Raw genomic sequence first — 14,858 nt, 5'->3', positions numbered from 1 at the left:
AATATTATGCCTACCACACACTGGTTGAATAAAGATCAGCATGCTTGCTGCCCTTTACCCTATTAATGAATTTGGCTCTAAGTGTGTTATAACTATTTAGCACATTTTGTGACATGTTGCAGTCACCACAGAGATCTATACTATCTATCAGGTGTTTTTTCATACATTATGAGAGGAAATATATCAAAAGTAAAACTTTTCTCTGTTCTTCTAAGATAGAAGGAATAAGCAATACTGTATCAGTGAATAGTATTCATAACCACGTGAATATCTTTCCTTGAATTCCAGCATTCAATACCTCAGCATTGAAATATTTTTTGATGATCAAACATTTCAATTTTTTTGACTTCTAAATGAAATCTTCACAACATCTGATCAACACTGAAACTGATGTAATTTTATGTGTTGTATAAAAAAAAATTAAGATTGAGGTCTCAAAAACTAGGCCCTGGCATGTCACTGCAATCTTTGTGTGTTAAACTAGATATGATATTAGATAGATATTAAATCCATACAAGCTTACCCATGGCTTGGATGACATAAGAGAATTCTTCAATACTGTGCAACATCGAGGAAAGAATTTAAAATATAATATTTAATATATTGTGCTACAGTGTACGAGTCAATCTGAAAAATTTAACTAAGACAGAAACGAGCAAAGACATATGTGGATGTTATTTCCACTGTGGGCTTATTAAAAATGACAATCTATACTGAAATTATTTTATTTTCAGCCGTGTTTGTGGTGACAAAGGCAAGACAAAATCGGACCTTTTTCTAACTCAATATAAGAGGGTTAAACCTAACCACAAAATAAGCACAACGTTGTCACAACATAAAATTTCAAATTTGATATAAAGAAACGTGTCGTCATATCAGTGGTAAAAAAAGGTCTATATATCTGTGCTGTGCAAAACATCCATTGCCAACATTTATTCTGGTGATTGGGTCGGAGATTACAGACATCAAGGGGTCACATTTTCAAAGTGTATTGAATGAATGATCTGAAATATATATATTTTTTCAAAATAATGTAATAATGAAGGAAATACACGTTGATTTATCCAGGGTATGGGGTTTGTGAAATAACAGTGAATATAGTGAATCAAATTTAACATTTAATTTAAACTTGTGTTGATACAGTTAATTACAAAGCATTAAATGATTTGGTATATTGTCCAAAGTTTTTGCAACTTCATCAACAGCAAATCATAGGCAAGACAATAGGCAACATTTTCAGGTTTTACATATTGAAGGATGTATTCTAAGAAAATTTATGGTTTGCATTTCATTTTGATTGCCACTCTGTTTCTTTTAATCACGTTTACTTTTTCTTCTCAGACACACAGAGCACAAACACCGTATCAAGGCAGCAAAGGTGGCTAGAATAATCAGCACGACTCCAACTAAGAGGAGCATCACATCCACAGAGTGGTAGGAGTACCAGGGCAGTCTGTAGGACTCTGTTCTCAGGTGAGCTGCACCTTTGTGTCTCATGACGAACTCTATCCAGAAGAGGGCGGTATCCAGCGGCTTCATTGGTGTGTCTCTGTGCAGCCTGGACAGTCTCTGCATGTTCATCCTGTATGAGGGCTCATTCAGGACTCCCTGAATTCCCTGATAGAAGATGTCTCCATTCATAGTAAAAATATCAATTATCTTCCCTGCTCCTCTTGCTTCAATTCTAAGCAGATTATCACGCTGATCAAAAATCAGAGGAAGTCCGAGGATAGGAACTCCGTGGTAGATTGCCTCTTGAACACCGTTTGTTCCTCCATGAGCGACAAACACTTTTATCTTAGGATGTCCTAAAAGGTCATTCTGTGGCATCCAGTCGACGAGTAAAGTGTTGTTGCCCAGACTGGCTGGTCTGTCACCTTTATATCTCCAGATGACTTTTTGAGGCAATTTGGCAAATGCAGCAGCGATCTCATCAGCTAGGTCACGAGGAAGCTCTCCAATCAAAGTCCCCAGAGACATGATGATGACTCCATGCTCTCCAGAACTCTGCACAAACTCCTCCAGGTGTTGTGGAAGAGGTTTTGCAGGTTTACACTGGAACCCTCCCATATAGATAACATTAGGCATGGTGGGACGAGGAAACTCAAACACAAAGTCCACTCTCATGAGCCAAAGGTCTGCGGCTTGAAACAGAGAGAAGTAGTCTATGTCTGGACCCAGATACTTTTCAAGTAAGCCAGCATAACTTGGTATGATATACTTTGCAATTTGATATTCATTGAAGCCATAAATAAATACATTAAGAAGTCTCTCAAAAAAGCTCATTTTATCTGTAAGCTCGGTCCCTGTCATTGGAATATAAGACAGAGGAGAAGGCGCAATTGAGAAATGGCCTTCACCTTGACTAGTCCACCTTACATTGAAAACAAGAGGCAACCTGAGGAGGTGGGAAAGTATAGGACCCACTGGTGTAACAGGGTCTGTAAGGACAAGGTCATATTTGGCATCCTGTAGTGACTGAATCAGAGCTTTGTTTTCTAAAAGTACCTCAAGAATTTTGCATATTTTATTATGTATCTGAAGGGCCTTTTCTGTTGTTTCCATTTCCAATTTTAAACGCGTCCAGAGAGACTTCCCTTCCCTCTGAATTTTCAGCAACTCTGTCACAAACTCAGTTAGGAATTCTTCGTCAAATCCAGACTCTGTACCGATTGTAATTGAAGTGTAGAATGGGGAGGTTTCCTTGATGTACCAGCTGTCTGGTGATCTCACAACAGAAATCAGGTGGCCCTTTGAATGTAGTTCCTCAATAATGACTTTCATGTTCACCCAGTGGCTCCCGTCCATAGGATAAACAAGAACTTTCCCACAATAGACCACAGCAGGACAGAGCAAGCAGAGGGTCATCCAAACCCAGGGCCAACGCATTTTATTCTAAAGTTGGGAAGAAAGCATATCATATTTTATCAGATGCATTTTCATTAGAAGTAGCATTATAATCGCCATTTACTATAATAAAGAAGATATAGTTGTATCAAGGATCTTTTGTATGTGTAAGTTTTTGCAAACCCTTTTAACAATACAGTAAGAGTTAATAACTAACAAGAACTAAGCCTAACCCTGTACAGCATGTAAGAGAACCGCAACCCAAACAATGGTTCAAACCCCAAGATAACCATGAGTCAATTGTATTTGGGAAAACATTAAAGAAAAATAGATAATGTTACCTTTTTTCAGCTCCAATGTATTGCTTTTCAATATTTCTCCTTTGCCCGAGAGCTGAATATGTGCTGGTCCTTCCAGGTTCCAACACGAGTGGGACTTTGGTCCTGCAATTTCATGTTAATAAATGCACAGCTGATAAGGAAGTACAAAGGGGAGTAAAAGTTGTCCATAGTGTTCGTGTTTAGCAAATATCAGTGACAAAACAAAATCATTTTCAAAACTGCAATATTATTTTCTTTATTAAAAGCCGTAAATCACATAAAAAGGTTCAGATTGGGATTACATTTCTGTTTGATTTATTCATTTTATTGCAATCCCATGATTCAGTCTCACACAAACAAGCTACAGCAACACCCCTTGATGGTGTGAGGAACAGGTCCTGTTATGCCAACAATGCTCAGGAGAGTGTACTGTTGTCCTCTGAAATTGTTTTAGTATAGCTGATATTGTACTCTAACAGCTTAGGAAATCTTGTCAATGGTTGAACATTACCTGCTGGCTGGTAAAGATAGCAACGACTGCTATTTCGGCCAGGTTTTATTTATACTTTTATTTTAAAAAACTGACAGGTTTCTCTTTCAGCAGGGCAAACCTCTGCTGTTGGAAAAAAATAAATGATGCATTTTATTTCTCCAGTCTTACAAATTATTTGTTTAATTACAATGTCAGTCTTTTTATTTTTCAGGATCCTGCCTTTAACAGTTTGCTTTCAACATGTTGTAGTTTAGAGCACCATCGAGTATAGAAGAGTGGACATTTGTTTTTTACAGGAGAACATTTTCCAGAAAAATGTAAATAACTTGCAACAACTCAATTGAAATATTATCAAAATTGCAATATGACCATGTGCAATATTAAAATTGCAGAAACTGCAATGCTTAGATAACGGTAGAAATGTCTGACAAAAACAGCATTATAATTAAGTAGGCCTATTGTAGTTCTGCAGAGATGCACTGACCTACATATCTTGTTCAAACCCCAAGATAGCTATCAGTACCTGATATTGAGCAAAGAAACATTGCATTTCAAAGGTATGACATGTTTGTTTATTCAGAGTTCCAGGTTTATAAAACAACAACAGTGTAAGGATATAGTGATTCACATAAAATTATCATTGAACTCATGTTCTTCTTTGTTGATTAAATAATTGACAAAGTACAAATGATTTGGTTTATTGTCTTTTAACCAGAATCAGACCAAGTTTCTCCAACTTGCCAGAAAATGATTTTTTTGTGTTATCTACATTTAATCACAGTACAAATAACCCCGACAACATTTTTGTGTTTTACATATTGAAGAATGTATTCTAAGAAAATGTATGGTTTACATTTCTTTTTGATTGCTACTCTGTTTTTTTAATCACGTTTACTTTTTCTTCTCAGACACACAGAGCACAAACACCGTATCAAGGCAGCAAAGGTGGCTAGAATAATCAGCACGACTCCAACTAAGAGGAGCATCACATCCACAGAGTGGTAGGAGTACCAGGGCAGTCTGTAGGACTCTGTTCTCAGGTGAGCTGCACCTTTGTGTCTCATGACGAACTCTATCCAGAAGAGGGCGGTATCCAGCGGCTTCATTGGTGTGTCTCTGTGCAGCCTGGACAGTCTCTGCATGTTCATCCTGTATGAGGGCTCATTCAGGACTCCCTGAATTCCCTGATAGAAGATGTCTCCATTCATAGTAAAAATATCAATTATCTTCCCTGCTCCTCTTGCTTCAATTCTAAGCAGATTATCACGCTGATCAAAAATCAGAGGAAGTCCGAGGATAGGAACTCCGTGGTAGATTGCCTCTTGAACACCGTTTGTTCCTCCATGAGCGACAAACACTTTTATCTTAGGATGTCCTAAAAGGTCATTCTGTGGCATCCAGTCGACGAGTAAAGTGTTGTTGCCCAGACTGGCTGGTCTGTCACCTTTATATCTCCAGATGACTTTCTGAGGCAATTTGGCAAAAGCTACAGCGATCTCATCAGCTAGGTCACGAGGAAGCTCTCCAATAAAAGTCCCCAGAGACATGAGGATGACTCCATGCTCTCCAGAACTCTGCACAAACTCCTCCAGGTGTTGTGGAAGAGGTTTTGCAGGTTTACACTGGAACCCTCCCATATAGATAACATTAGGCATGGTGGGACGAGGAAACTCAAACACAAAGTCCACTCTCATGAGCCAAATATCTGCGGCTTGAAACAGAGAGAAGTAGTCTATGTCTGGACCCAGATACTTTTCAATTAAGCCAGCATAATTTGGTACGACATACCGTGCAATTTGATATTCACCGACGCCATAAACGATTACGTTAAGAAGTCTCTCAAAAAAGCTCATTTTATCTGTAAGCTCGGTCCCTGTCATGGGAATATAAGACAGAGGAGAAGGTGCAATTGAGAAATGGCCTTCACCTTCACTAGTCCACCTTACATTGAAAACAAGAGGCAACCCGAGGTAGTGGGCAAGTATAGGACCCCCTGGTGTGAAAGGGTCTGTAAGGACAAGGTCATATTTGGCATCCTGTAGTGACTGAATCAGAGCTTTGTTTTCAAAAAGTACCTCAAGCATTTTGCATGTTTTAGTATGTATCTCAAAGGCCTTTTCCATTGTTTCCATTTCCAGTTTTAAACGCGTCCAGAGAGACTTCCCTTCCCTCTGAATTTTCAGCAACTCTGCCACAAACTCAGTTATGAATTCTTCGTCAAATCCAGACTCTGCATCGATCGTAATTGAAGTGTAGAATGGGGAGGTTTCCTTGATGTACCAGTTGTCTGGTGCACGCACAACAGAAATCTGGTGGCCCTTTGAATGTAGTTCCTCAATAATGACTTTCATGTTCACCCAGGGGCTCCCGTCCATAGGATAAACAAGAACTTTCCCACAATAGACCACAGCAGGACAGAGCAAGCAGAGAGTCATCCAAACCCAGGGCCAACGCATTTTTATTCTGAAGTTGGGAAGAAAGCATATCATATTTTATCAGATGCATTTTCAATAGAAGTAGTATTATAATCTCCATGTACTATAATAAAGAAGATATAGTTGTATCAAGGATCTTTTGTATGTGTAAGTTTTTGCAAACCCTTTTAACAATACAGTAAGAGTTAATAACTAACAAGAATTAACCCTAACCCTGTACAGCATGTAAGAGAACCGCAACCCAAACAATGGTTCAAACCCCAAGATAACTATGAGTCACTTGTATTTGGGAAAACATTAAAGAAAAAAAGATAATGTTACCTTTTTTGAGCTCCAATGTATTGCTTTTCAATATTTCTCCTTTGCCCGAGAGCTGAATATGTGCTGGTCCTTCCAGGTTCCAACACGAGTGGGACTTTGGTCCTGCAATTTCATGTTAATAAATACACAGCCGATAAGGAAGTACAAAGGGGAGTAAAAGTTGTCCATAGTGTTCGTCTTCAGCAAATATCAGTGACAAAACAAAATCATTTTCAAAACTGCAATATTATTTTCTTTATTAAAAGCCGTAAAGCACATAAAAAGGTTCAGATTGGGAATACATTTCTGTTTGATTCATTCATTTTATTGCAATCCCATGATTCAGTCTCACACAAACAAGCTACAGCAACACACCTTGATGGTGTGAGGAACAGGTCCTGTTATGCCAACAATGCTCAGGAGAGTGTACTGTTGTCCTCTGAAATTGTTTTAGTATAGCTGATATTGTACTCTAACAGCTTAGGAAATCTTGTCAATGGTTGAACATTACCTGCTGGCTGGTAAAGATAGCAACGACTCCTATTTCGGCCAGGTTTTATTTATACTTTTATTTTAAAAAACTGACAGGTTTCTCTTTCAGCAGGGCAAACCTCTGCTGTTGGAAAAAAATAAATGATGCATTTTATTTCTCCAATCTTACAAATTATTTGTTTAATTACAATGTCAGTCTCTTTATTTTTCAGGATCCTGCCTTTAACAGTTTGCTTTCAACATGTTGTAGTTTAGAGCACCATCGAGTATAGAAGAGTGGACATTTGTTTTTTACAGGAGAACATTTTCCAGAAAAATGTAAATAACTTGCAACAACTCAATTGAAATATTATCAAAATTGCAATATGACCATGTGCAATATTCAAATTGCAGAAACTGCAATGCTTAGATAACGGTAGAAATGTCTGACAAAAACAGCATTATAATTAAGTAGGCCTATTGTAGTTCTGCAGAGATGCACTGACCTACATATCTTGTTCAAACCCCAAGATGGCTATCAGTACCTGATATTGAGCAAAGAAACATTGCATTTCAAAGGTATGACATGTTTGTTCATTCAGAGTTCCAGGTTTATAAAATAACAACAGTGTAAGGATATAGTGATTCAAATAAAATTATCATTGAACTCATGTTCTTCTTTGTTGATTAAATAATTGACAAAGTACAAATGATTTGGTTTATTGTCTTTTAACCAGAATCAGACCAAGTTTCTGCAACTTGCCAGAAAATGATTTTTTGTGTTATCTACATCAAATCACAGTACAAATAACCCCGACAACATTTTTGTGTTTTACATATTGAAGAATGTATTCTAAGAAAATTTATGGTTTACATTTCTTTTTAATTGCTACTCTGTTTTTTTAATCACGTTTACTTTTTCTTCTCAGACACACAGAGCACAAACACCGTATCAAGGCAGCAAAGGTGGCTAGAATAATCAGCACGACTCCAACTAAGAGGAGCATCACATCCACAGAGTGGTAGGAGTACCAGGGCAGTCTGTAGGACTCTGTTCTCAGGTGAGCTGCACCTTTGTGTCTCATAACGAACTCTATCCAGAAGAGGGCGGTATCCAGCGGCTTCATTGGTGTGTCTCTGTGCAGCCTGGACAGTCTCTGCATGTTCATCCTGTATGAGGGCTCATTCAGGACTCCCTGAATTCCCTGATAGAAGATGTCTCCATTCATAGTAAAAATATCAATTACCTTCCCTGCTCCTCTTGCTTCAATTCTAAGCAGATTATCATGCTGATCAAAAATCAGAGGAAGTCCGAGGATAGGAACTCCATGGTAGATTGCCTCTTGAACTCCGTTTGTTCCTCCATGAGCGACAAACACTTTTATCTTGGGATGTCCTAAAAGGTCATTCTGTGGCATCCAGTCGACGAGTAAAGTGTTGTTGCCCAGACTGGCTGGTCTGTCACCTTTATATCTCCAGATGACTTTCTGAGGCAATTTGGCAAAAGCTACAGCGATCTCATCAGCTAGGTCACGAGGAAGCTCTCCAATCAACGTCCCCAGAGACATGAGGATGACTCCATGCTCTCCAGAACTCTGCACAAACTCCTCCAGGTGTTGTGGAAGAGGTTTTGCAGGTTTACACTGGAACCCTCCCATATAGATAACATTAGGCATGGTGGGACGAGGAAACTCAAACACAAAGTCCACTCTCATGAGCCAAAGGTCTGCGGCTTGAAACAGAGAGAAGTAGTCTATGTCTGGACCCAGATACTTTTCAAGTAAGCCAGCATAATTTGGTACGACATACCATGCAATTTGATATTCACCGACGCCATAAATGAATACGTTAAGAAGTCTCTCAAAAAAGCTCATTTTATCTGTAAGCTCGGTCCCTGTCATTGGAATATAAGACAGAGGAGAAGGTGCAATTGAGAAATGGCCTTCACCATGACTAGTCCACCTTACATTGAAAACAAGAGGCAACCCAAGGTAGTGGGAAAGTATAGGACCCACTGTTGTAGCAGGGTCTGTAAGGACAAGGTCATATTTGGCATCCTGTAGTGACTGAATCAGAGCTTTGTTTTCAAAAAGTACCTCAAGCATTTTGCATGTTTTAGTATGTATCTCAAAGGCCTTTTCCATTGTTTCCATTTCCAGTTTTAAACGCGTCCAGAGAGACTTCCCTTCCCTCTGAATTTTCAGCAACTCTGTCACAAACTCAGTTAGGAATTCTTCGTCAAATCCAGACTCTGCATCGATTGTAATTGAAGTGTAGAATGGGGAGGTTTCCTTGATGTACCAGCTGTCTGGTGATCTCACAACAGAAATCTGGTGGCCCTTTGAATGTAGTTCCTCAATAATGACTTTCATGTTTACCCAGTGGCTCCCTTCCATAGGATAAACAAGAACTTTCCCACAATAGACCACAGCAGGACAGAGCAAGCAGAGGGTCATCCAAACCCAGGGCCAACGCATTTTTATTCTAAAGTTGGGAAGAAAGCATATCATATTTTATCAGATGCATTTTCATTAGAAGTAGCATTATAATCGCCATTTACTATAATAAAGAAGATATAGTTGTATCAAGGATCTTTTGTATGTGTAAGTTTTTGCAAACCCTTTTAACAATACAGTAAGAGTTAATAACTAACAAGAACTAAGCCTAACCCTGTACAGCATGTAAGAGAACCCCAAGATAACCATGAGTCAATTGTATTTGGGAAAACATTAAAGAAAAATAGATAATGTTACCTTTTTTGAGCTCCAATGTATTGCTTTTCAATATTTCTCCTTTGCCCGAGAGCTGAATATGTGCTGGTCCTTCCAGGTTCCAACACGAGTGGGACTTTGGTCCTGCAATTTCATGTTAATAAATACACAGCCGATAAGGAAGTACAAAGGGGAGTAAAAGTTGTCCATAGTGTTCGTGTTTAGCAAATATCAGTGACAAAACAAAATCATTTTCAAAACTGCAATATTATTTTCTTTATTAAAAGCCATAAAGCACATAAAAAGGTTCAGATTGGGATTACATTTCTGTTTGATTTATTCATTTTATTGCAATACCATGATTCAGTCTCACACAAACAAGCTACAGCAACACACCTTGATGGTGTGAGGAACAGGTCCTGTTATGCCAACAATGCTCAGGAGAGTGTACTGTTGTCCTCTGAAATTGTTTTAGTATAGCTGATATTGTACTCTAACAGCTTAGGAAATCTCATTAATGGTTGAACATTACCTGCTGGCTGGTAAAGATAGCAACGACTCCTATTTCGGCCAGGTTTTATTTATACTTTTATTTTAAAAAACTGACAGGTTTCTCTTTCAGCAGGGCAAACCTCTGCTATTGGAAAAAAATACATGATGCATTTTATTTCTCCAGTCTTACAGTCAAATTATTTGTTTAATTACAATGTCAGTCTTTTTATTTTTCAGGATCCTTCAACATGTTGTAGTTTAGAGCACCATCGAGTATAGAAGAGTGGACATTTGTTTTTTACAGGAGAACATTTTCCAGAAAAATGTAAATAACTTGCAACAACTCAATTGAAATATTATCAAAATTGCAATATGACCATGTGCAATATTAAAATTGCAGAAACTGCAATGCTTAGATAACGGTAGAAATGTCTGACAAAAACAGCATTATAATTAAGTAGGCCTATTGTAGTTCTGCAGAGATGCACTGACCTACATATCTTGTTCAAACCCCAAGATAGCTATCAGTACCTGATATTGAGCAAAGAAACATTGCATTTCAAAGGTATGACATGTTTGTTTATTCAGAGTCCCAGGTTTATAAAACAACAACAGTGTAAGGATATAGTGATTCACATAAAATTATCATTGAACTCATGTTCTTCTTTGTTGATTAAATAATTGACAAAGTACAAAATGATTTGGTTTATTGTCTTTTAACCAGAATCAGACCAAGTTTCTGCAACTTACCGGAAAATGATTTTTTGTGTTATCTACATCAAATCACAGTACAAATAACCCCGACAACATTTTTGCGTTTTACATATTGAAGAATGTATTCTAAGAAAATTTATGGTTTACACTTCATTTTGACTGCTACTCTGTTTTTTTTAATCACGTTTACTTTTTCTTCTCAGACACACAGAGCACAAACACCGTATCAAGGCAGCAAAGGTGGCTAGAATAATCAGCACGACTCCAACTAAGAGGAGCATCACATCCACAGAGTGGTAGGAGTACCAGGGCAGTCTGTAGGACTCTGTTCTCAGGTGAGCTGCACCTTTGTGTCTCATGACGAACTCTATCCAGAAGAGGGCGGTATCCAGCGGCTTCATTGGTGTGTCTCTGTGCAGCCTGGACAGTCTCTGCATGTTCATCCTGTATGAGGGCTCATTCAGGACTTCCTGAATTCCCTGATAGAAGATGTCTCCATTCATAGTAAAGATATCAATTATCTTCCCTGCTCCTCTTGCTTTAATTCTAAGCAGATTATCACGCTGATCAAAAATCAGTGGAAGTCCGAGGATAGGAACTCCGTGGTAGATTGCCTCTTGAATGCCGTTTGTTCCTCCATGAGCGACAAACACTTTTATCTTGGGATGTCCTAAAAGGTCATTCTGTGGCATCCAGTCGACGAGTAAAGTGTTGTTGCCCAGACTGGCTGGTCTGTCACCTTTATATCTCCAGATGACTTTCTGAGGCAATTCGGCAAAAGCTACAGCGATCTCATCAGCTAGGTCACGAGGAAGCTCTCCAATAAAAGTCCCCAGAGACATGATGATGACTCCATGCTCTCCAGAACTCTGCACAAACTCCTCCAGGTGTTGTGGAAGAGGTTTTGCAGGTTTGCACTGGAATCCTCCCGTATAGACAACATTAGGCATGGTGGGACGAGGAAACTCAAACACAAAGTCCACTCTCATGAGCCAAATATCTGCGGCTTGAAACAGAGAGAAGTAGTCTATGTCTGGACCCAGATATTTTTCAATTAAGCCAGCATAATTTGGTACGACATATTGTGCAATTACATATTCATTGACGCCATAAACGATTACGTTAAGAACTCTCTCAAAAAAGCTCATTTTATCTGTAAGCTCGGTCCCTGTCATGGGAATATAAGACAGAGGAGAAGGCGCAATTGAGAAATGGCCTTCACTTTGACCACCACTAGTCCACCTGACACTAAAAACAAGAGGCAACCCGAGGAGGTGGGCAAGTATAGGACCCCCTGGTGTGAAAGGCTCTGTAAGGACAAGGTCATATTTGGCATCTTGTAGTGACTGAATCAGAGCTTTGTTTTCAAAAAGTGCCTCAAGCATTTTGCATGTTTTATTATGCATTTCAAGGGCCTTTCCTGTTGTTTCCATTTGCAGTTTTAAACGCGTCCAGAGAGACTTCCCTTCCCTCTGAATTTTCAGCAACTCTGCCACAAACTCAGTTATGAATTCTTCATCCAATCCAGACTCTGCATCGATTGTAATTGAAGTGTAGAATGGGGAGGTTTCCTTGATGTACCAGCTGTCTGGTGATCGCACAACAGAAATCTGGTGGCCCTTTGAATGTAGTTCCTCAATAATGACTTTCATGTTCACCCAGGGGCTCCCGTCTACAGGATAAACAAGAACTTTCCCACAGTAGACCACAGCAGGACAGAGCAAGCAGAGGGTCATCCAAACCCAGGGCCAACGCATTTTTATTCTAAAGTTGGGAAGAAAGCATATCATATTTTATCAGATGCATTTTAAATACAAGTAGCATTATTATCACCATTTGCATTAATATAGAAGATACAGGTGATATCATTGATCTTTTTTTTTGCTTTTTTGCTGTAGTATGTGTAGCCTGTTGCAATTGGTTTTATCGCAAACAAAATCAAATACTCAGTACTGATGAGCAACATGTAAGAGAACCTAAACCACTGGACCAAAAAGGAAATGTATTACATGCCAGTTAAAAATTAACTTTTGGAACAACACAATGGCTCAAACCTCGAGATAGCTGTCAGTCATTTATGTTGGCAAAACAGTCAAAAATGATCATGTTACCTTTTTTTGGCTTCCAAAGTATTGCTTTTTCAATATTTAATCTTTGCCAGAGATAGAGAGATGAATATGTGCTTGTACTTTCAAGGCTCCGTCCTGAGTGGGACTTTGATACTGCAGTTCGTGTTAATAAAAGCTTTGGTGATAAGACAGAGCAGAGGTCAGTATTGATGCATTCAACTTAAATTCAGAAGTAGGAATTTCTGAGTTCCCAGCCGGCAATTTCAACTGGAATACCCGCTGAAGTTGGATTTTCAACTCGGATGCACCTCATCAATCCTTACCTCAAAATCCAAGATGGCTGCTTTAGCCCATCAACAACTGCAAAAGTTGTAGAATAAGGTGACCAGATTTCTTAAATGAAAATCGGGGACATTTTCAGCGCGGTGGCCAAAATTCAAATGTTAATTATGAAATAAATAACAGGGGCAATTACATGTTAATGTATTTTAATTTTAATGTGTATTTTTAATGTGTATTAAAGCAAATGAGTAGCCAATAAGAAGTTTCAGTAGTCCTGGTAGTAGTAGTTCGGTAGTATTATAATTAAAGAATAGCCACCTCTGTTAAGGCTGCATGAGTTGTTTATTCTATCATATGTCTGCAGCATTTGACATTAGAGCTGTAAAAAACAGAGATAAAACAAAAACAACAACAACAACAACAAAACAGATTCTTATCTTATTTAACTCATTTATTATTTAGCTGATGGATTTTATGGCCATATCTCACACCACTCTTGGGAATTTTTGCACTTTTCAAACACAAAAGCTCTATGGTTTCTGGTCCTAAATGTCTGGATCCACGAACCCAGCTGGTTCAGCAGGTCCACCACAGTCCTCTTCCTAAGCCAAGTCTAGTTCAAGCTGACAAAATAAATGGGTTCATACTACACAACTTACCTTAACACGGTCGCCTATCTCTGTCTCCTGCTCTTCAGCAAGCAAAAGTAAACAATTCCGCCGCGTATTCTGTTTCAGGTGTGGTGCCGAGAAGAGACTGCTTCCCGAAAAACGACTGCCCCCGACGGGAACGCGCATCAGTTCAGAGGAAGTGGGCGTAGGTCAGCCGGCAGACGCAGCACCGAGAGAAATGTTTTTTTTTACTGTGCAGTCCTGTAGCCCAAGTGAAGAGGCTACGGAACAAGAACGGCGCAGATAAAAAAAAGTAACCTGATGTTTCCATAATGTAGGCTAGTTGTCAACAATTGATGAGGGTAGATGCTTTACCTTGCCACTTGTATTGTTGTTGTTGTTGTTGTTGTTATCGTTGTTGCAATGTGATTTTACACCGCTTTGATCTATAAATAAAGTCATAATTCAATATCCCTGTTTCAGTGATTTTATAACGAGGATTAGGAAATCAATGCAGAAAAGAATGCAGGAGTGTTTCCACGTCACATTAGAAAGCAATCATATAACACATACTGAGAAATTAGTAAGTGCTATCAGAGGTGGGTAATAACGATTTACATTTACTTCATTACATTTACTTAAGTAACTTTTTGGATAACTTGTACTTTTAAGAGCATAATTATGAATACAATAATGCAGTATATATATAACTGTAGGTTAACTGTAACGGATTGCCTTTACATTCTGCATAACATTCTCTGTGTTTGCAGGTGCATGTACAGTGAATTTGGTCAATATCACTGTGTCACTGTGCAGTCACTTTTCAGCAGGGCCTGCCGAAAAGTGACTGCACCCTGTAACTCTGGATTGGGAGGGGTTACATTCTCTGTCTTTTCAGCATTAATAGTAGAGGAAACCAGGTGCATGTACAGTGAATTTGGTCAATATCACTCCTTGCAATAAGGACTTACAGGGTGCAGTCACTTTTCGGCAGGGCCTACTGAAAAGTGACTGTACCCTGTAACTCTGGATTGGGAGGGATTACATTCTCTGTCTTTTCAGCATTAATAGTAGAGGAAACCAGGTGCATGTACAGTGAATTTGGTCAATATC

The 14,858-nt window shown here is 38.8% G+C and overlaps 4 pseudogenes; all 4 read right to left on the bottom strand.

Moving 5' to 3' along the window:
* Positions 1–1,105: 1,105 nt before the first annotated feature.
* LOC140994683 (UDP-glucuronosyltransferase 2A3 pseudogene) lies at positions 1,106–2,881 on the bottom strand (annotated as a pseudogene).
* Positions 2,882–4,209: 1,328 nt separating this feature from the next.
* Positions 4,210–6,473, bottom strand: LOC140994682 (UDP-glucuronosyltransferase 2A1 pseudogene; annotated as a pseudogene).
* Positions 6,474–6,938: 465 nt separating this feature from the next.
* Positions 6,939–13,846, bottom strand: LOC140994491 (UDP-glucuronosyltransferase 2B15 pseudogene; annotated as a pseudogene).
* Positions 10,627–13,882, bottom strand: LOC140994489 (UDP-glucuronosyltransferase 2B15 pseudogene; annotated as a pseudogene).
* Positions 13,883–14,858: the final 976 nt, after the last annotated feature.

The sequence above is a fragment of the Pagrus major genome, chromosome 4 (genome assembly GCF_040436345.1).
Source record: "Pagrus major chromosome 4, Pma_NU_1.0".
Classification (NCBI taxonomy): Eukaryota; Metazoa; Chordata; class Actinopteri; order Spariformes; family Sparidae; genus Pagrus; species Pagrus major.
Note: the sequence above shows the minus strand (reverse complement) of the source record. Positions and strands in the feature narration are given on the sequence as shown.